General features: G+C 45.8%; 1 long non-coding RNA gene and 1 pseudogene across 1 annotated transcript; one reads left to right on the top strand and one right to left on the bottom strand.

The window, feature by feature from the left end:
• Nucleotides 1–10,149: 10,149 nt before the first annotated feature.
• On the top strand, nucleotides 10,150–10,249 carry LOC114092072 (U6 spliceosomal RNA; annotated as a pseudogene).
• A 5,340-nt stretch (nucleotides 10,250–15,589) lies between these two features.
• On the bottom strand, nucleotides 15,590–19,893 carry LOC114091834 (uncharacterized). The gene is made up of 2 exons (XR_003582568.2): nucleotides 19,796–19,893; nucleotides 15,590–16,309 (listed from the first exon to the last, which is right to left on the bottom strand). It is a non-coding gene; the product is annotated as an uncharacterized lncRNA (long non-coding RNA).
• Between the last annotated feature and the right edge of the window lie 205 nt (nucleotides 19,894–20,098).

Here is a 20,098-nt window from a genome sequence, read left to right on the forward strand (position 1 = left end):
ATAAACATACTGAAAGGGGTTCAACATAATTTAGTGTTATGGTTTAGGTTTTTATCTACTTGTTACCCATAGAGGCTTTCCCTCTCTGGATAGAGGGAAACCCAAGCCCCCAGGACTTATGCTCTGGGTATCCATTGGGAGGGGAGGCACTTTGATTTTCCCATTATGAGCCTACTGCCCAGGAAGCAAGAGCAGATTAATTTCTTAGCCTGGTTGTTCTATCAGACTACTGCAGGCACTCTGTTCCAAAAAGAGAAGGGTACTGGATGTCCATGGAGGATGAGATGTCCTTAGAGGATGGTTTGTGCATTTCAGTCAAGCGTGGTGACCTTGTAAGGTGAGGCCAGTGGCAGGGAGCCTCAAGCCCCTGATACAGATGATGTGACACCTCAGTGTCCTGGCACTATGCCCAGCCTATCCAAAGACAGCAAGTAGTCTGCCAAAATGTGTGTGGTGGAGGAGATAAGGTGCTGTGTTGGATGACGGGGTGGGTGATTCTGCAGGTGTGGGCTCAAAGAAATCCTGACTTTGGGCCACTGGAGGGAAATGGCAGCAGCAGAGAATTGGAGAGTCCACTTAGGACCCAGAACCAGATGAGAAAAGGCATCAAACTTCACCAGCCTCTAGCCTCTATCTGATTGTGAGTGGGCAAGCTGCCAACCCCCTCCCCCCGCCCCCAGGATTTCTAAGATATGCTTGGCCTGAATGTCTCAGTTCTCCTGGGAGACAGATGTATAATAATTGGGGTACATCTTAACTTAAAAATACAAAAATATCCTTCCTTCCAGCTGCTTCCTCCTTTTTCTTCCAAGACCAGAATGATGCGGGGAGAGAGCAAGGTTCTGAAATCAAATGAAAAAATGCTCTTGTTTATGGAGGTCAGAAAAAAAAAAATTGTCAAAGAGCCAAGGCCTCATTTCTAAAAAGACAATGTGAAATGGGCTGTGAGTCCTGCTTAATAATTCAGAGACCTGACTGAGCTGACAAGAAGCTAGAGTGGATTATCAGATATACCCACACCCTTCTCTTTTCATCAGCTTGTAAGTGTCCTGGTTGGTACCTGGTTGAAGAGGAATAGTCAGTGACAAATGAGGCTAACCACTCATTCATTCAAATTCAAGCGTTTGGCTTGAGCTAATTCAACAAAAGCTTCTTGACTGCTTACTGAATAGCAGGTAAACAGTGCACCTGGTGAGGATACACCCTGGGAGAAGACAAATGTTCCTCTGCCTCTCGAACCTCAGAATGTGTGCCACAGTTCTCAAACTTTAAAGTATATCAGACTTCCCTGGATGACTTATTAAAACATAGATTGCCAAGACCCACCCTGGAGTTGTAATAAGTCTTCAGTGTGCCTTCCTGAAAAGTTCCTACATGTGCTGATGTTGTTGGACCTGGGACCACCCTTGGAGACCCACTGTGGCCAGCAGGTTTCACCCAACCCTTTTCATTTCTTGGCATAATGAGGCTCACTGGTGTCCACTGGAGGAAATTTGCAGACCTGGACCATGTTGTTAACAACTGGAGATTACCAGTCCAAGTTGTGGCCATGCCAGGGCTCCCCCGACCCCCACCCCAGAGAAGGGAATTGATATCTTAAGATCTATAAACCTCTAGGAAGACTGTGCAGAGGCCCAGGCACCAATGCTGAGAGAAGAGGAAGTATAGCTTTGAGAGATCTTTTGTTGATTTCTCATTTTGCCACCTGCCCAAAGCAAGCCTGCAGCTCTGGATGCAGGGGTCTAATCTGGGGTGCAAGGTAGGCTTCCACAGTCTCTTCTTCCCTTCACCTGGAGCCTCTGTTGATCTCTTCCCATCACCTTCTACCAACCCAAAGAGCTCACTGCCTTTCCATGTTCACAGTTTGGTCAGGCAGGTGAAATGCCAGTTGGGCCCTTATGACCTTTGCCACCTAAGTGGATGCAGAGGATCCCATAAGCCATCTACCAAATCACAGATCATCCTCCAAGTCAGAAGCTGCCCAAATTACTTTTTCTAGCATCTTATTGAGATATAATTTATATACCATGTAATTCACTCCTCTAAACTGCAATCTTAGTGGGTTTTAGCACATTCACGGAGTTGTACAATCGACTTCACAACCAGTTTTAGAACATTTTCATCACTCCAGAAAGAAACCCTGTGCCCTTTAAGCCACAATCCCCCAACCATCTCCAGCCCTACGCTATCGGGAATCTACTCTCTATGGATTTGTTTATTCTGGATATTTCATATAAATGGAATCATATTATATGTAGTCTTTTGAGACTGGCTTCAAAATTACTTTTAACAGAGAAATGTGACAACTTAACATTTGGACCCAAAAGATGATTGGCAGAAACACAAAGTAGATACAGATCATTTGGGCGTTCCACAGTTCATCATACCAAGAACATTATCTCAGTGTGCTGATTCCGCTCACAAGGTTGTGGTGAATGTGCAGACCTGGCACCCACTTGCTCAGGGTGTGAGAACCTCCCTAATAAGAAGAGGCCCAGCAAAAGAATAGCTCTGTTATCCCCTCAGATCAAAGTAATCTCATGAGGACCCAGTGGCATGCTGTTGCTTTTGACTTAAGGTTGTGTGAGAGGTGTTTTTCTTGCTTTTTGAGCAGGAGGTTCTGACTGGGTGCCAGAATCAGCAAAGCAATCCCCCAGGCTCTTTCCCACTGAAGAAGTACAGAAAATTTTAGCCTTTTTGAGATGGAGAGAGAAGGCTCTCTGGGGTTCTCTAGGAACAACTGTCTCCTCTACATTTCCAGATTCCTCCTGACTGTTGCTCTAGTCTCTCCAGATGTTGGTTTTTTTTTTTAACCCCCCCCCCCCCGCCACTTTTTTACCCCTATGATTGAACACAGGGGCACTTTACCACTGAGCAACATCTCTAGCCTCTTTTAAATTTTGAGACGAGGTCTCGCTAAGATGCTGAGACTGGCCTTGAACTTGTGATCCTTCCTGCCCCAGCCTCCTAAGTATCTAAGTATCTTGCTGCCTACATATTTGGGCTTATAGGTGTGAACCACTGCATGTGGAAAATTTGCCATCTTGTTTGTTTACTTTTCTTTTTCTCCCCAGTACTTCTCACACCCGGTGATATGCTAAGGCAGAAGTTCTCTTCTCTGCTCCAGATGAGCTGAGTTGTTTTTGTGGTCACAGCTGCTGCCACCACTGCTGCAGCCCCACTTGGACTCCCTGTGGGAAGTCCCACCACAGGTCCCTCTCCTGTTCTCTTCTGTCCCCTGCTTGTTCCCAGTATGATGAACTGCGGGAATCCCAGAACCCAGGTCAGCACCTGACCCTCTGCCCTTACCTGTGTCCACAGAGTGATTCTTTCAATAGTCTCATCCTGGTTCAATCCTGAGGAATGTCAGGAAACTCCCATGGGGAGTGAGTTCCCCCAGGATGCTGCTCTGTTCAGGGTGCAGAGCGACTCACTTCAGTGATCTGGGGCTTTCATGACAGCTGCAGAGCAGACTAACCCTAACCCTAACCCTAAATGAGCAAATGAAGGGACTGAAGTCCTGCCCTCTGCCATGCTGAGCCCCTCAGCTGGGAGTTCAGTCTGGGAATAGATGTAGGGCAGGGGGTTGGGAGAGGAGGAAGCTCAAGAAAATCATGGAGGAGGGAGGGTTCTGGGGACTTCCCTGCCTTGAACTGTGTCCACTGAGGTGTGAATCCAGCATCCCAGGGGAGGGATTGGGCAGCTGCCAGCAAACAATCACTAGAGCTGTAGGATTAGTGCCTGCCCCAACCCGAGATAAAGGCTGAAGGTCAGTCAGGACACAGAGCCTATGGGTCGGGCTGATGAGGGTCTCTCATTAGTGGCACTGTTGTCCTGATACACACCCCCTCCAACCACTCCCCATAAGCTCAAAGTGTGGGAGGCAGCCTGCAAACAGACACCAAGTTCATAGCCCTCCTGCAGGCCCTGGCCCACTAGGCTGAGAGGCCTGAATTATTAAGCCCTGAGAGACAGGCTGGCTGGCACAAATGGTACCGGGGTACAAATTGGCTACTCCCTGCTCTGTTCAGTCACCCAGGAGGGGATGAACTCAGCTGTTTCCAGTTCCAGCTGCCCCAATGTGACCAAAACTATAAACAGGGCATCTGGCAAGCCCTAGAAGGGCCGCACCTGGGCTGTCCCTGCCCCACCCCACACTTACTCTCTCCCAGTCCTGAGCTCCCTGCCACACACACTTTTAGGATTTCCCTTGCAGCAAAGATACCTCCCACCCCCTCCCAAAGGGAGACCTGCAGCTGAAGAGGGGCTGTGGTTTTCTAGAGTCTCAGGTTCCTTGGGGCCAGTCATGGGGACCATCCAAAAACAGATGCTATCCTAGGGAAGCTGGCTGACTAGACCCCTCTCACCCTTGTTGTTGGAGGTGTCCCCAGGAGGCAAATTTCCACTCCCAAATCTGCTCTGGGCTACTCTGGAGTCTCCTCCGAGCTGATAGGATTAACCAGCACTAGTAAGTGTCTCATTTCCAGCACTAATAAGTGTCTCATTTCCAATGTCTGGAAAAGAAGGGCAGAGGGACCTACCAGAAATGTTGGAGGTCAGAATGGTGCTCTTGAAACCCAGAGGGAGAGATGCTGGTCTCAGGCCTGCACCATCTGGGATAGATCTAGAGTCCAGGGGGCAAGAATGAGCCTGGTGGACCTAAGGAGAATCCGTGTGGTTTATGGAGCCAGAAACTCTTTCTTGGTTTTCTTTCTTCCAGTCCTTTTCTAAATGACTATATTCTTGAATATTACCCATGTCCCATGAGGTGAAGACAAATTAGCTTCCTTAGAGCACCCCCAGACTTCTGTTTCAGTGAGAGCACAGCTCACTCCTCCCTGGACATAGCTCTGGGGGGGTCCACATTCACATTTCTTTTTATGTAGACAGGTAAAATTGTCCAAGACTCACAAATGGATTCCTGTAGGCCTTTTGATTCAAGCTGGGCTTGGCCATTGTCTAGTGGACCTGCCCCAGCTAATTATCTAATTTTCTAGGAGTGTAACTTCAGTCTAACTTGCCACTTACTATTGATTAGGATCTTTTACAACTTCATAAGAAAGAGTAGAAAATTTATAGCCATGCAGGCTTTTGTTTTGTTTTTAAGTGCTGGGGATTGAACCCAGGGGTGCTTTACAATTGAATTAAATCCCCAGGCCCTTAATTTTTTATTTTGAGACAGCATTTCACTGAATTGCCTAGGCTGACCTTGAACTTGCCATCCTCCTGTCTCAGCCTCCCACAGGCTTACTTAATAGTGATAAGAATAAAAATATATTAATCAAAGTCTAAGGTTTTATTTTACATAATCTAGCAATATTCTCTTGTTCAGTGATCATAACTACTTCAATGTCTCCCATACTTTTTTCTTTTTTGCAGTACTAGGGATTGAGCCCAGGGCCATGGGCATGCCAGGCAAGAGCTCTACCACTGAGCCACACCTCCATTCTCCTGTACTTTTAAGAACTAACTTTTCCATACTGCTGGCTTTCTCATTGATTAAGAATATTTTGATAGCATGATCATTCTATATTTGTATGACAGCCATGTTTTAAATTTTAATTTAAAAAATATATAGCAAAATTGGCTTTTTGAAATGAATATAATATAAATGAATATAGATTTTAGCCCACATATCAAATTGTGAAACCACTACCACCATCAGTGATGCAGAGTAGGACCATCACCCCACAAAACTCCGTTCTATTATCCATCCTTTTAAAATCCTGCTTTTGGATTTTTTAAAATTCCTTTTTGACAAGATAACAGGATGCTGGTGACTAAAGTGCTGCACGTGTGTCTGTCTTTATCAACCCTCCAGCCCAGACCTATGGGATTCTCTATCTGTCACCCCTTGTCAAGCCCAGCTGAAAGTGTGGGATCTCGCAATTTTCCCAGTTAGGGGGTCTGAGGAGTCCAGCCCTCCACTCCCTCCTACTGTCCCATGCCTGCCCCACTGGCAAGGCTCCCAGGATCCATTGAATTAGACATGAGCACACACAGAGGAAAACCCCTAAATCCTGAGTGTACTTTTGGGACATCTCTAGATGTGGGTAAATAATTGAGTTGAACATGGGCCCAAGCCAGAGTTCCCATTAGCTCCTTCCAACTTGCAAGCCTCCTCCCTCACCCAAGAGATGGGGGCATCCCTCTGAGAGGGGTGGGGAGGGCTCTTTGGGTGAGTTTCCATGGAAACCATGTGGTGTTGCTCTCAAGGCCTAATGTTCCTGCAGACACAGGCAGTAAGTCCTTGATGGGTAGAAGAGCCTTCCACTTTCTGCCTTTGTGCAGGGATAGCCTCAGTCACAAGGACCAGGAACATGGCACCTGGGAGTAGTCAGCAGTGGATGGAAATGGGGCCAGCCAGGGTGGGGAGGGAGCACTGAGGCACAGGGATGTCTCCAGGTGAAACTCCTAAATAAAATACAGTCAGATAGACATATGTGAAATCTCTCCTCTCTCTCTCAATCTCACATGCCTGCACTCTGACCCTAAGCTATTTTCACTCAACATTCAGAGCCTGTGGTGTCTGTGGATGCCAAATAGGGCTTCAGGTCTTCATATGTTTAACTTCCATACTCTTCTCTCCAATGCCTCCCTTTAAAGCCAACTTTTTAACCTGTTATTTGACTTTACAGACAAGCAGTAAAAGCAGACTTTCTTGGGAAGTGCTGAATCTAACCCTGTGCCCTCTCTCTTTTCCTGAGGCCTGTTTTCCCTGCTGGGAGGAGTGTGTGAAAGGATAGTAGGATCCTGATATACCAGTTCCAGTGCTCTCCAGCCAGCTCTGTGGGCCTGAGAAGCTCCTTAAGCACTTGAAGCCCCAGTTTCCACTCTGAGAAATCATGACTATCCTTTACCCAACATTGGACGCAGTGTTCTACTCTGAATTTCCAAGTTCTCCTTTCATCTGAATCTAGGGTGATGGTTTTACTCTTAGCCTACAAACTGTGACATTCTTAAGAGTGAAATCGGGTGGGAATACTCATTATACTGGGACAATATATATAAACTGGGACTGTGGCAGGCAAACAGCAAAGTATGATGACTTTGCTTATCTTCCAAACCAGGAAGCCTATTTTGTGAAGGGGCCCACCGTCTTTCCATATGTGATAAATATATGCTTGGTCTGAGATATGAGTATCTTTTGTATGCTAACAAGGTGACTGGGGCTTGGGTCCCTAGACAACTTGGAATGGTGACTTCTAGGCCAAGGCATGATCAAAGCATTGGACCTACCCCTGACACCCCTGAGTTAACCAGCAGGGGCCAGTGATTTAATCAAGCATGTCAATGTAAAGGCAACTCCAAAAAACCTCTGAGTGATAGGGTTCAGAGAACTTCCGGGTTGGGGAACACATTAAGATGCTAGAAAGGGGGCATGTCTGGAGAGTTCTGGATCCCTTCCCACAACCTTGGCCTGAATTGCTCTTCCATTTCATTGTTCTTGAGTTGTATCCTTTATAGTGAACTGTATTAGTTAGCAAAGTGTTTTCTTGAGATCTGAGTCATTCTAGCAAACCCATCAGGCCTGAGGAGGGGCTCATTATAACTTTTGGTAAATAGCTGGCTGATCAGACAAATAAGTGGCAACCTGGGACTTGAAACTTCTATCTGAAGTGAGGGCAGTCTTGTGGAACTGAGCCCTTAGTCCTTAGTGTCTACACTTACTCATGGTAGTTAATATCAAAGGTGAATGGAATCATAGGACACTAGTTGGTGCCACAGAATTGGAGACTCTGAATCTGGTTTGTGCTGCTATAACAGAATAATAATTCTGGATGATTTATAAAGAACAGAGGTCTATTTTTATAGTATTGGAGGCTGAGAAGTACAAGATTTAGTGGTTTACATCTGGTGAGGGTCTTTGTGCTGTGTTAGCCCATGGTGGAAGGCGGAAAGGCAAGACAGTGAGCAAGATGTGGCCAGACTCAACTTGTATAACCAACTCATTCTCCATAGCAATGTTAAGCCACTCACCTGGGCAGCGCCCTCATGACCTAATCACCTCTTAAAATCCTACCTGTCAACATGGTTGTGTTGGGGATTAAGTTTCCAACACTCTTGCTCTTTGGGAGATGTGTTCAAACCATAGCAAAGACCATTGTAGCCTCCATGTGTGTCTGCCCAATGCTTTGTTCTTTTGGATGCTCAGTAAACACTGACTCATGGTTGTTTTAGGGTGCTCTTTTCCAAAGTAATTCAACCTAGTATAAATTTAGAGGAAACAGCTTCTTGGTTTTGTTGGAACACCTTATTTTAGATTGGGTTGGCTTTGGCTGTTACATAGCAACATGTGAGTAAACAATGAGGAACCACAAGTGACCCATGATGGGAAATGGATTTCCAGAGAAGTAGGACAGAGCTGGGCTACTGAGGGCAAGGTATGTCTAACAAGTTACAATCCTATGGTAGAGGCTGCACTTTAGGGAAGGCATGTGAGTTGGAATAGCCAAATGGGGTTTCAGGTATCCACTGTGAATGACAACTTGCTAAAATTTCTGGAACAAAGAGGAGAACTTTAAAGACTGATGCAGGACCCTAGAGAGCAGGGGGAGTGAGGGACACAAAAGTGACCTTGACCCCTGAAGAGTATGCTGGGCCAAAGATTCATTCTACCTTAGAAGGCTGTTGTTTGAAATGGATGGGGGGAGGAGTCTCCTGAATGTACCCCTGGGTGGTTGATGGTGATTAGTGACTTTGCACTTAGCTCTGGGTGGAGGAGGCCACCCAGAAAATGGAAAGAGCAGGTGTGGACCTTTGTAAATAGATTGTAGCTACAGATAGGAAGGACCTTCTTCTGCCTTGTAGGGTGGACAGCAGGCTGTGTTCTACTATGTCCAAGAAAGTGCATTTGCCCAACAGACATCAAAGACAACTCTTTTCAGCAAGTGGTAGACAAGAGTTGTATCCTAACAAAATCAGAATATCATGATGGTTTTCCAATAGAGAAAGACCCAAAGCCTTGAGAAAGGGCACTCTTGGGTCTAATTGTCATAGGTGCACAATATGGACGCAGCGGTAGCCATGGTCAAAGTACACAGAGATGTCCTTACTAGGCAGTGACGGTGACTACAAAAATTTGCAAATGTACTGCTAATGGCCAACACTAAAAGTAAGGTAGAGTCAGCAACATGGCCTTGGTGATGACCAGGTTGGCTCTTATGTAAAACTATCTGCCAATTCACTGAAGCACAGTGAGTGACCCCAAAGAGAAGTATAGGAAGGCTTTATCTGTTTCAGTCGTACTGAAGCAATACCAGAGCCCTGCCAGGGAGGGAAAGGAGGCACCATGGAGCAGGCCCTGGGGTCAAAGGTATTTCTATTTACATTCCTCAGGACGCTGTGGTCAGGGGATACACTTTAACTCTGAAGTTGGAAAACATTTGTTTTAGGCCAGGTTCTAAAAATCACTTTAATTTACTGCAGTGGCCTTATCTGGGATTGCTCAGGAGAGTCATTAGCCATCATTAAGTAAAGAATATCTCTTTCTCCTCACAGAAGATTCCAAGTAATTTCCCATGGGAGAAGCAGATTATACCCCAATCAGTGCATGGAATGTCAAGTACTTACCCTCATGACTTTGTGTATGTGTGTGTGTGTGTGTGTGTGTGTGTGTGTGGTGCTGGGGATTGAATCCAGGGCCTTGTGCATGCTAGGCAACGCTGTACCACTGTATCACACCCCAAACACCCCCCTTTCCCGCACCTGACCTTTGATGTGTGGCAATTCTGTGCCACTGGGCCTGGTTTTACCACTGGGCCTTCTCTGCTCGCTCTGGCATTATGCTGGACCTCTTTTATGTCCTCTGTCTGAAAGATGGCTGCCTAGTTCTTTTTGAAGTGGATCATTTTGGGTGTGACATTTAGTCTCAATAAAGCCAGAACTTCCAAAATATACTGTAAACTTTTTTTTTTCAAAATTTATTCAACTATTTTCTTGTGAAATAATAAAGTTTTATTAATTCCCTATGGTTTAATTCATGATTATTTACACGTTGTGACACAGTTGAGCCAGAATGCCACCAGCTCCCATCAGTTTAAAATACAACTCTTGGTGATTTTTTTCTTTTAATAAAAACATTACATATTCACTATGAAAATGTTTGAAGGTATAGAGAGGCAAAAAGAAGAGTATAGAAAACATCCCGTGCTAGCTTTGGCAGCACATATTTTAAAATTGGAACAGAGAAGATTAGCATGGTCCCTGCACAAGTGTGACACAAATTTGTGAAGTATTCCATGAATTAAAAAAAGAAAGAAAGAAAGAAAAGAAAAAGCCCTAATCCCATTCTCAGAGCTAACCACTGCCTGCAACTTGATGTATAGTCCTCCAAATTTTTGGCTATGTATGTCCACGTGAATATTTGTGTACAAAAACCCCACACAGGGATGGGGATATGGCTCAGTGGTTATGGCACTTACCTAAATTACACGAAGTCCTGAGTTCAAACCTCAGCACTGCAAAAAACAGCAACAAAACAGACACACCTATAAAGCACAAATAAGACTATGTACTGTTATCTTAATAACTATGTTATTATTTTCTAATTTCTGCTTTGTAAAATATTTGCCTATTTTTGTATCATTTTCACCTGTTCTTATTTATGATGGTCGTTCGTGTAGTTCTCTGAAGTTTTATATACACATTTTTATTTAAAGTCTCTTCAAGATTGTCTGTTGTCTCATGGCTGGTCTTTAAATGTGACTCTTCTTGTTTTGGGAGGTCTGGACACTGCCTTTGGTGTTGATGGTCTTCTTGATAGATGTTATAATTTCTGTGTGACAACTCATCTTCCCTGGAGCCATTTTTGTTGGGACTTCCTTCCTGTGTGCTCTGGGTTCTGGAGGGATGGTTCTCAGCGTTGTCCTATGGATGTAGCACTGACCCTAAACCAAGTCTTAGTCGAATGATGAGGACTGTTGGCTCTGTTTCCATCCGTAACTGGGCCGATGGCTCCTGTTTGTCCACCACCTTAGGATGTGTCTTCCATGGAGAGGCAGCATGGCCCTGCCCCCTGGCTTCATGGTTTCCTGCTGTATGCAGGGCTCATGACTCAGTGTAACCACAATCATGACTCATCTACTCTGAGTCCCCATGGGCCTGAAAGCATTAGCTCCCATTTACACCTTTGCTCCTGCTTTGCCCTTAAAGATTTCCCTTGGTTGGAGCTTGGAGATCACCCCTCCCAACTTCCTACATACTAGGGATTGAACCCAGGGGCCCTTTATCACTAAGCTACACTTCCATTCCTTTTTAGTTTGAGTCAGGGTCTCACTAAGCTGCTTAGGGTCTCGATAAGTTGTTGAGACTGGCCTTAAACTTGTGATCCTCCTACCTCAGCCTTCTGAGTAGCTGGGATTATGAATGTGCACTGCCACACCAGGAGATAGCATTTTAACTATGTTCTTAGTTTTATTAAGCTTTCATATGTATTTGTACTAGGATGTGAGGGTCATAGGGAGAAGTTTACCTGTGCTCATATCTTGACCTGAAATTCAACATTCAATTTATATTGGATGGTTTGCGTTTGTGCTCCATGCATCAAAATCTTCTGTGTTTACTATAATTATCTGAAGTTTTTCCTCTGAGCCAGAAAATCTTTTAGCTTCTTTGATACTTCTAACTTTTCTCATAGTTCGTAAAGCTCTCGTTTTTATCCTCAAAATTTCCCCTTAGCTCTGCAATTCCTTTTCATTTTGTTTAGTTGATTTATCAACTTCTTGCATTCTTGTTCATCTTTCATGTTGTGTTTCTTGCTTATTTTCCTTCTCCCACCCTGTCATCCTTCTTTTTGAAATCGACCATGTTTGCTTAGCCTCCCTGCTCTCTCCTAATTCTGCATGAGTGAGTCTGATCAGACCATCTGATGCCTGAATGTGTGAGAACCAATTCTTTTTGACACCTTTCTACATACCTGTCATTCCCTCAGTACTGGAGTTTGGAACTGGATGACTTATTTTCTGCTTTGTTTAGGTCAGAGGATTACAGGGACAGGTGATGGACAGGGCTAGGCTCTACTCCTTCTCCTGAAAGCTTGATGTCCCATACCAGGGTCCATTCCACTCAGCAGGTGGGAGTCCTTCTGCTGGGACTGGGACTTATATTCCCAGGTAGCCAGGATCCCTGGACAAAGGCAAGTCCAACTGCTCCTCCAGGTGCCCCTGGCTTCTGCAGTGATGCTCAGGGACACTTTCTCTTGGGGACTTCCCTCAACTTTCCACAGGCTGCCTGTGCCATCTCCTGGTTCCTTTGTGCTGTTCTTGGGATCTAGTTCTCTAACCTTCCCTCTTTTCCACTTCCAGTCAAGGTGGGGAAGAGACAACCAACATTCCATTCTGGGACCCTCTATTTCTTTCCTCTTGACACCTTTTCAGTTTGGGGTTTTGAGGTGGTACTATTTTCCACGTTTGATTGCTTCTGGTTTTGTTTTGACATTTTTCAAAACTGTTATTTCCTGATCTCTTTGTGATGTGCAGAGTGGAAGGAGCTTGTGTGATCTGGCCTCACTTGGCCTGTCCTTAGCCCCCGCCTAGGCAGATGCACCTGTCACAAACTGCTCACAAGATCCTAGGGACTCCCTGGGTTGCTGCTGCTGCCAGCGGTTTGCCCCTGCTCCTCAGACAGCAGATCTTTTTGTGGTCTCTCCCTCTCCTCCCACCCTCTCTTTGGCCTGCAACCCCTGACATCTCCTCTGTGACATGAGTGTGTTTCATATGCCATCAACTTATGTTGGGACTTCACCACTTCTAAAATGGAATTATGATTCCTTTTTAAACCCAAACAGAGAGTTCCCCTCCTTGGTATTTCTGAAAGTTTCACAGGGCACAGCCTCACATGAGCGTCAGAAAGACCCACTCCAGCCTTCCCATCTTGCTGTTAGGATTCTACTTCTGCAATTCGAGGGACTGGTGACGGTGATTCTTTCAGGCCTCAGGAAGAGGACATTGCCTTCCCTGATCCCCCCATAGTTCATCTGACCACAGGCCCCACTGAAGTGGGGAATAAAGGAAGCATACAGCAGAGAGTAATTTCCATCTGTCTCCAGAGGGGAGGTATCTGGTACCCATAAGCCTCCATCTGGCAGGGCCCCTTCAGTTCCCACCAAAAGCAATATCCAGGCCCTCTTTTTCCCCAGAAAGGGAATAAAATCCTCCCACCCCCACCTTTGCCTGCCCCAGGACGACTGGCAGTAAGGACTCCCCCATCCCTCCCTATCCAAAGGTGGTGCATTTGACCCTCTCCTGTTCCTCACCAGGGCATTATCACAGCTTTCCCTCCAGCCTAAGGAAAAGAGAGGGTCAGATCTCTGTCATCTGGTCACCCCGTCTCCCAGGATTGAATGTTGGACAACTCGACATCCACATCTCCCAGGAATCAGAGGACAGCCTTAACCCAGATTTAAGAGGAAGGAGCACCTTAAATACATGTCTAACTTGTTTGGGGCAGTTCTGCTCCCATGCCTAGTTATTGCTTCCTGTGGGGACCCCCACTTCTTGGCCTGGAATCATCCTACCTGGCTTCCCCGAGAAGAATGGAGGCCACGCGCCTCCCATCTGGTAGACTGAAAGCACGGTCTGACGTGGTTGAAGGTGAGCAGACCAGCGTCTGGCCCACAGGAAAAGGTTTCAAAGGCTGTCCCTGAGATAAGGCTGGCTTCTGGGGGCCGCTTTGAAGATAGGAACCATCGCCCCCACTTCCTGGTTGGATGAGAAGTCAGAGGCTCCAGGACTCTCCATCCTGTCTGGTGTTGGTGAGTTCTGTGTCTGACTGGGTTGCCACCCACTTTTCTCAATGGCCTGTGGTCTGTGCTGCAGAACATCCTAACCACACAAGATAGGCAGGAGCAGTGGGCAGATCAAGGCCAACTAAAGTGTCAGCTCAGCACCCACCACGTTACCTGTGTGTGCCTCTATAGACATCACCGGCTGGGCCAGAGTGGCCATATTGTACCCCAGAAAGGGGAGGAAATCCTCCCACCCCTCCACCTTTGCCTGCCCCAGATAACTGGCAGTAAGGACTCCCCCATCCTTCCCTACCCAAAGGTGGGAAGGGCTTGTCTAGGAGGATTTTTTTTTCTTTTTTCAGATTAAAAAAATATTTATTTATAAAATTTTTAAAATTTGTTCTAATTAGTTGTACATGCAGTAGAATGCATTTGGACCCATCGTACACAAATGGAGCACAACTTCTCATTCCTCTGGGTGCACACGGTGCAGAGTCACACTGGTAGGGTAATCATACATGTATATAGGGTAATAATGTCTGTCTCATCCTACCGTCCTTCCCATCCCCACCGTCCCACTCCTCCCCTCACTCCCGTCTGCACAATCCAAAGTTTCTTCATTCTTCCCTACCCCCACCCTCACTATGGATCAGCATCTGCTTATCAGAGAAAAAATTTGGCCTTTGGTGTATTGGGATTGGTTTATTTCACTTAGCATAATATTCTCTAGTTCTGTTCATTTACCTGCATATTCCATAATTTTATTCTTCTTAAAGGTTGAATAAATATTCCATTTTGTGTATATATACCACATTTTCTTTATCCATTCATCTATTGAAGGGCATCTAGGTTGGTTCCATAACTTAGCTATTGTGAATTGAGCTGCTATAAATATTGATGTGGCTGTGTCCCTGTAATATGCTGATTTTAAGTCCTTTGGGTATAAACCGTGGGAAAGCTGGGTCAAATAATGGTTTCATTCCAAGTTTTCTGAGGAATCTAGGAGGATTATTTCCTGTTACTTGGGCTCGGTGGCACATGCCTGTAATCCCAGTGGTTTGGGAGGCTGAGTCAGGAGGATTGCAAGTTCAAAGCCAGCCTCAGCAACTTAGCAAGGCACTTAGCAACTCTAAATAAAACATAAAAAAGAGCTGGGGATGTGGCTCAGTGGTTGAGTGCCCCTGGGTTCAATCCTCAGTAGTAGTAGTAGTAGTAGTAGTAGTAGTAATAATAATAATAATTATTATTATTATTCTGTTACTGTCTCAGAGAGGCTGTTGCTGACCTCTTGTCCTTGGCAGAGAAGGAAACCAAACGCCTGAGCCTTATTTCAATGCAGGGACTGGGTAGGCACTTTAGGCCACCTCAGTTCCCTGAGTCTAGAATCAAGAATCACAGGGAATGAGAGAAAGTTGTGGAATCCTCTGTGGAGACAGGATCCAAAACATTCATTTATAGACAGAAAAACTGCCATTCTGGAGGGAGGCCAGAAATTGTCTTTGGGCCTGAACCCCTCTTGCTCCTGCCTGTCTTGTGTGGTTAGTGTGTTCTGTGGCCCTGACCTCAGCAAGAAAAGTGGCAGCTAGTCAGACAGAACTCACCAAAACTGGACAGGATGGGGAGGACTGGAACTTCCAGTGTTCTAACCTGACAAGGGGACAGGGGAGTACTACTCCTCTCTACAGAGGCCCCCAGAAGCCAGCTTTATCTCAGGCACAGTCTTTGAAACCCTTTCCTGTGAGCCAGCCACCAGCACGCTCACGTTTCCACAAACATGACCTTTACTTAGTACAGGCCTGGGGGAAAGCCAGGGCAGCGTCCCCACTTTGAAGTGCTTCATAAATGACAGGGCATCTTCATACATGAGGATGTCATGGTTAGCCCACGGCCACCTGAGTCATTTTTTCCAGATGTGGTGAGGGGGACAGCAGCCAGCTGGTGTCATGGGAAAAGCCCTGGATTCAAGTCCCAGTCACATGTTGGCATGTCAGGCTGACTACAGCTGCCGGCTGCCCTGCCTCCCTGCAGCACTTTCTTCTCTGTGACTTGGTGGGAGAGAGTGACCCATGCCTTATTTCTCACATGAATGGGCGCACTTGTAGATGGGAGAGCTCTTAGAAAGCCATGCCATTGATCAGGCAGCTGGTGGTAGAGGGGATGTACCCGGGGGCTCAGTGTCTAAACATTCAGGCTGGATCTGAGCTACTTTTTAATCATGCAAACCTAGGCAAGTTCCTTCATGACTCTGGGCCTCAGTTCTCTCACATGTCAAATAGGCATGATGGCCCTGCGCCGGACTCCCCAGAGAAGTGGATTGGATGAGATGCGAATGCATGGCCAGTCCCATGGGGCTGCACCATTGGAGGGTAGAGTACATCTGGGCTTCCACAAGCCCATCCTCTTTCAAGGAAAGAGAGCAGCTGCAGGTTGCCCTGGCAACCTGCACCAGCAGCAGGCTTCCTGCAGGGACTTTCCTGTGTCAGTTTCCCTTCTGAGCTTCAGCTCAGTCCGGAAATGTGGTGAAGGCACACAGGTCTGTCAGGCAGAGACCTCTGCCCAATGGCATCACGTGCCACACTTGCCCTGTGGAAGAGGAAAGAGAACGTGGTCACAAGGCTCACTTTTCTCCTCTCTCTCTCTCTCTCTCTTTAAGTGACTGATTTTTGTGAGTAAACACACGGGGAAGACTTCTTGGCTCTGTTTTCTGCTTCCTGTAGTCTCTGTCAGGCTGATGACTCTTCCTACTTAGCCCTGGCCTACATCCCCAGGGAACAGGCCAGGGCACTGGGTCATGCTTGCACTATCTTCACAGGACATAGGTGGGCCCGGGCATCTCCACAGTGGTAGGCTTTATTTGCTACAGTCCTCTGAGAAGAGCAGAGACTGTCTGCATCTCCTCTGCCCTTCCTGGCAGGAAACCAGCACTGTCTGAAATTTCTCTATTGGTGGCCCAGATCTTTGTGTCCTGGTCCCATGTTTAGTGTGCAAATCCTGAAAGTTGCCTCAGTCTTCAGGAATAGCACTGCCTGCTCCCAGAATGTCAGGATCAGCCTGGGAGGACCACTAACTTCTTCAGATTTGCCATTTGGACCATCCTCTGTCTTCTTATAATCATTAGCTATGAAACATAGAACAAAAATGGCCTGTATCTCAGGGCAACCAACAAAAAAAAGAGATGGTCTTGAACATGACTAAGCCCCTCTGTAAATGAAGATTTTTATGAGCTGTGGCCAGGGCAGCTGCCTGACCGGAAGGAGGCAGGTCTAGTCCTGCATCTGTCAGGAGGAAGCAAGAAGGTCTAGAGCTGAGATTACAGGTGTGTGCGACCATGCCCACTCTTTTATCTTATTCATTTCAGAATTATATAGTCAGCCTTCCATATCCACGGGATTCAACCAACCATGGGTTGAAGTTATTTTTTTTAAAAATAGCATCTGTACTGAACATGTACAGACTTTTTTCTTCTCATTATTCCTGAAACAATACAGTGTAACAACTGTTTATATACCAATTACATTATCTGAGTTATCATAAGTCATTTAGAAATGACTGAAAGCTAACAAGAGGATATGTATAGGTTATATGCAAATACTGTGTCATTTTATATACAGAATTTGTCCATCTGTGGCTTTTGGTATTGCTGGGGCTCCTGGAACTAATTGCCCATGGATAAAAAAGAACAACTGTGTGTGTGTGTGTATGTGTGCAGTGTGTGTGTATGTGTGTGTTCACATCTTTCAATACCTAAAATATTAATAATAACTTATATTTACGTATGTGTTTCTCACAGTCCTTTACTTTCATTTTGTATTTTTAATTTCCTTCCTTTTAAAAAGTAGTTTTATTAATGCTATGTTTAATCGATGTTTAATTCATATCAAATTATGTTTAATTAGTATAATGCACAAGTAATGTTTAATTTTAGTTATTTTCAAATTTTCTAGAAAATTTTTTTGTCACACTCGCTTTTACCACTCAGCATGTATAAAATTATATTGAAGAATTATGTTGCAGGTGGTTACAGTTCATTTTTTATATAATTCTACTACCATTTGGATTGAATTGTGTTTCAAAAAAAGAATATCTTATCCCTAAACCTGTGGGGTGATTGTTTGGGAATAGCGTCTTTGCAGGTGTAATCAACTGATGATGAGTTCGTATTCTGAGAGGGCCCTGATCCAGTGACTGCTATTCTTACAGAAGAGGAAAGTTTAGACACACACAGGGGCCAGGGGTGCCATGTGAAGACAAAGTGATAGATGTATAAGCCAAGAAATGCTGAGGCCTGCCAGCAGGCCAAGAAGTCAAGGTCAGGCAGGAAAGGCTCATTCCCTGACAGCACCTTGATTTCTGAACTCTGTGGTCCACCTCATGCTTTAAATATAGCCCTTGTAGCTCTACCACTGGGGCTTGCTTTTTTTTTTTTTTTAATGGTGCTGGAAATTGAACACAGGGCCTTGTGCATTTGAGGCAAACACTCTATCAACTGAGCTATATCCCCAGCCCTTATTTTTTAAAGGGATTTTTTCCCCTCACTTTTCCCTCTCCCCCTTCCTAACAGGATTAGGGAGACAGGGTTATCTTTTCTTCCCCCTCCTAGGCCTAGTTATCTTCCTTGAGCACACTCCTACCACAGCAAGATGTCCCAGAAGATCTAGGGAGTAACTGTCTCCCAAACTAACAAGCAAATTTCAACACACCATCAGAACGCACCTGGGACCCCCATCAGGGCACACCTGGAGTGTAGCCTTTGAATCCTCTTTTAAAAACCCCTCTGTTCTCCCTGATGGGCAGAATCACAGTCTCTAGGACAGGAGTTCCTGTGTTTCTCCTTTGCTAGAAAAACAATAAACCTTCTTTTTTTTCTTTTCTCTCAAAATTGTGTCCTCGTTATATTATTGGCACTGGGGACAAGGACTGAGCTTTTGGTAACATAATCTCCAGAACTGTGGGAGAATACATTTCTGTTGCTCTGAGCCAGCTGGTTGTGGTCCTTTGTTAGTGAAACCCAAGGAGACCGATACCAGCGCCTTCACCTTGGCTGAACTGTGATGGCAGGACAGAGGTGCCTGGCAGGTTCCCGGCCTTTCTCATCCCTGCTAACCCAGCAATCATCCTGACTGCACTGTTCTCAGTCCCTTCTGGGAAGGAGCCTTGCTCTGCCACCATTGAGATAAAAATCAGGGGACAGGGGAGGGGATGAAAAGTCAGAGCCAGATCAGAAGCACCTGCTGCCTGGGAGAACAATGTGGGGGGAAGGCATAGAGGGAAGTGCAAAAAGTATTATGAAATACTGAGAAAAATCAAGAAGTCCTTCTAAGGATCATGAGTTTATTTAGTGGTATGTGAGAAACACACTTGAAAAACTTAACTTTGAAATGCTTTCAGTTCCATGATCTTTTGACCAGCCAGAGCTGACCACTGTGGACCTGGGCTCCATGAACTTCTCTCCCCATACCCCATCCCAGATGCTTTCTGCCCACCAGCCCCTGCTGAGCTTGGCAGACTTATCTCCTCCTGATCCTCACAGCAACCCTATGAGGAGAGTGCTATTTTAGATGAGAAACCAAAACTTCACAGCAAATCTTGCTTAAATGCCGAAGGTCTGAAGGCTAAAACTGCCTTGTGCCTAGCTCAGAGCTGCAGCAGCCAGGAGTCTTGAGGCAACACCTGGTCCCTGCCCTCAGAACAGCCTTGCCTCATAGGATAATGGCAGCTCTGTAACCTCCCAGGAGGTAGGACTAGCGCGTATTCCTGGTATTGAGATGGAGTCAAATATGTTAGTCACCTTTTTGGCTAATGTGACCAAAAATACCTAATAAGCCAAGTGCAATGGTTCACACCTGCAATCTCAGCAGCTCTGGAGGCTGAGGCAGGAGGATTGCAGGTTCAAATCCAGCCTCAGCAACTTAGCAAAGCCCTAAGCAACTCAGAGAGACCCTGTCTCTAAATAAAATTTAAAAAAAGGGCTGTGGATGGGGTTCAGTGGTTAAGCGCCCCTGGGTTCAATTCCTGGTATGAAAACAAAAACCTAACAAGAACAATTTAGAGGAGGAATGTTAAGCTCACAGTTTGATGTTCAGTCCAACGGTCAGCCATCTCCATTTCTCTGGACCTACTTAAGACAGAACATCCTGGTGGAAGGGCATAGTGGAGGAAAGCTGTCAGCTCATGGCAGCCAGGAAGCAGAGAGAGAGAGATACCAGAAGGAGCCAGGTACAGATGTAGTCCCCAAGGCCACACCCACAGTGTCCTCCTTCCTCCAGCAACATCCCACCTGCTTACAGTTACCACCCAATAGTCCATCCAAATTATTAATCCATCAAATGGATTAAAATCCACTGATGTGGTTACAACCCTCAAGAGCCTTCC

This window comes from Marmota flaviventris, chromosome 14 (genome assembly GCF_047511675.1).
Source record: "Marmota flaviventris isolate mMarFla1 chromosome 14, mMarFla1.hap1, whole genome shotgun sequence".
NCBI lineage: Eukaryota > Metazoa > Chordata > Mammalia > Rodentia > Sciuridae > Marmota > Marmota flaviventris.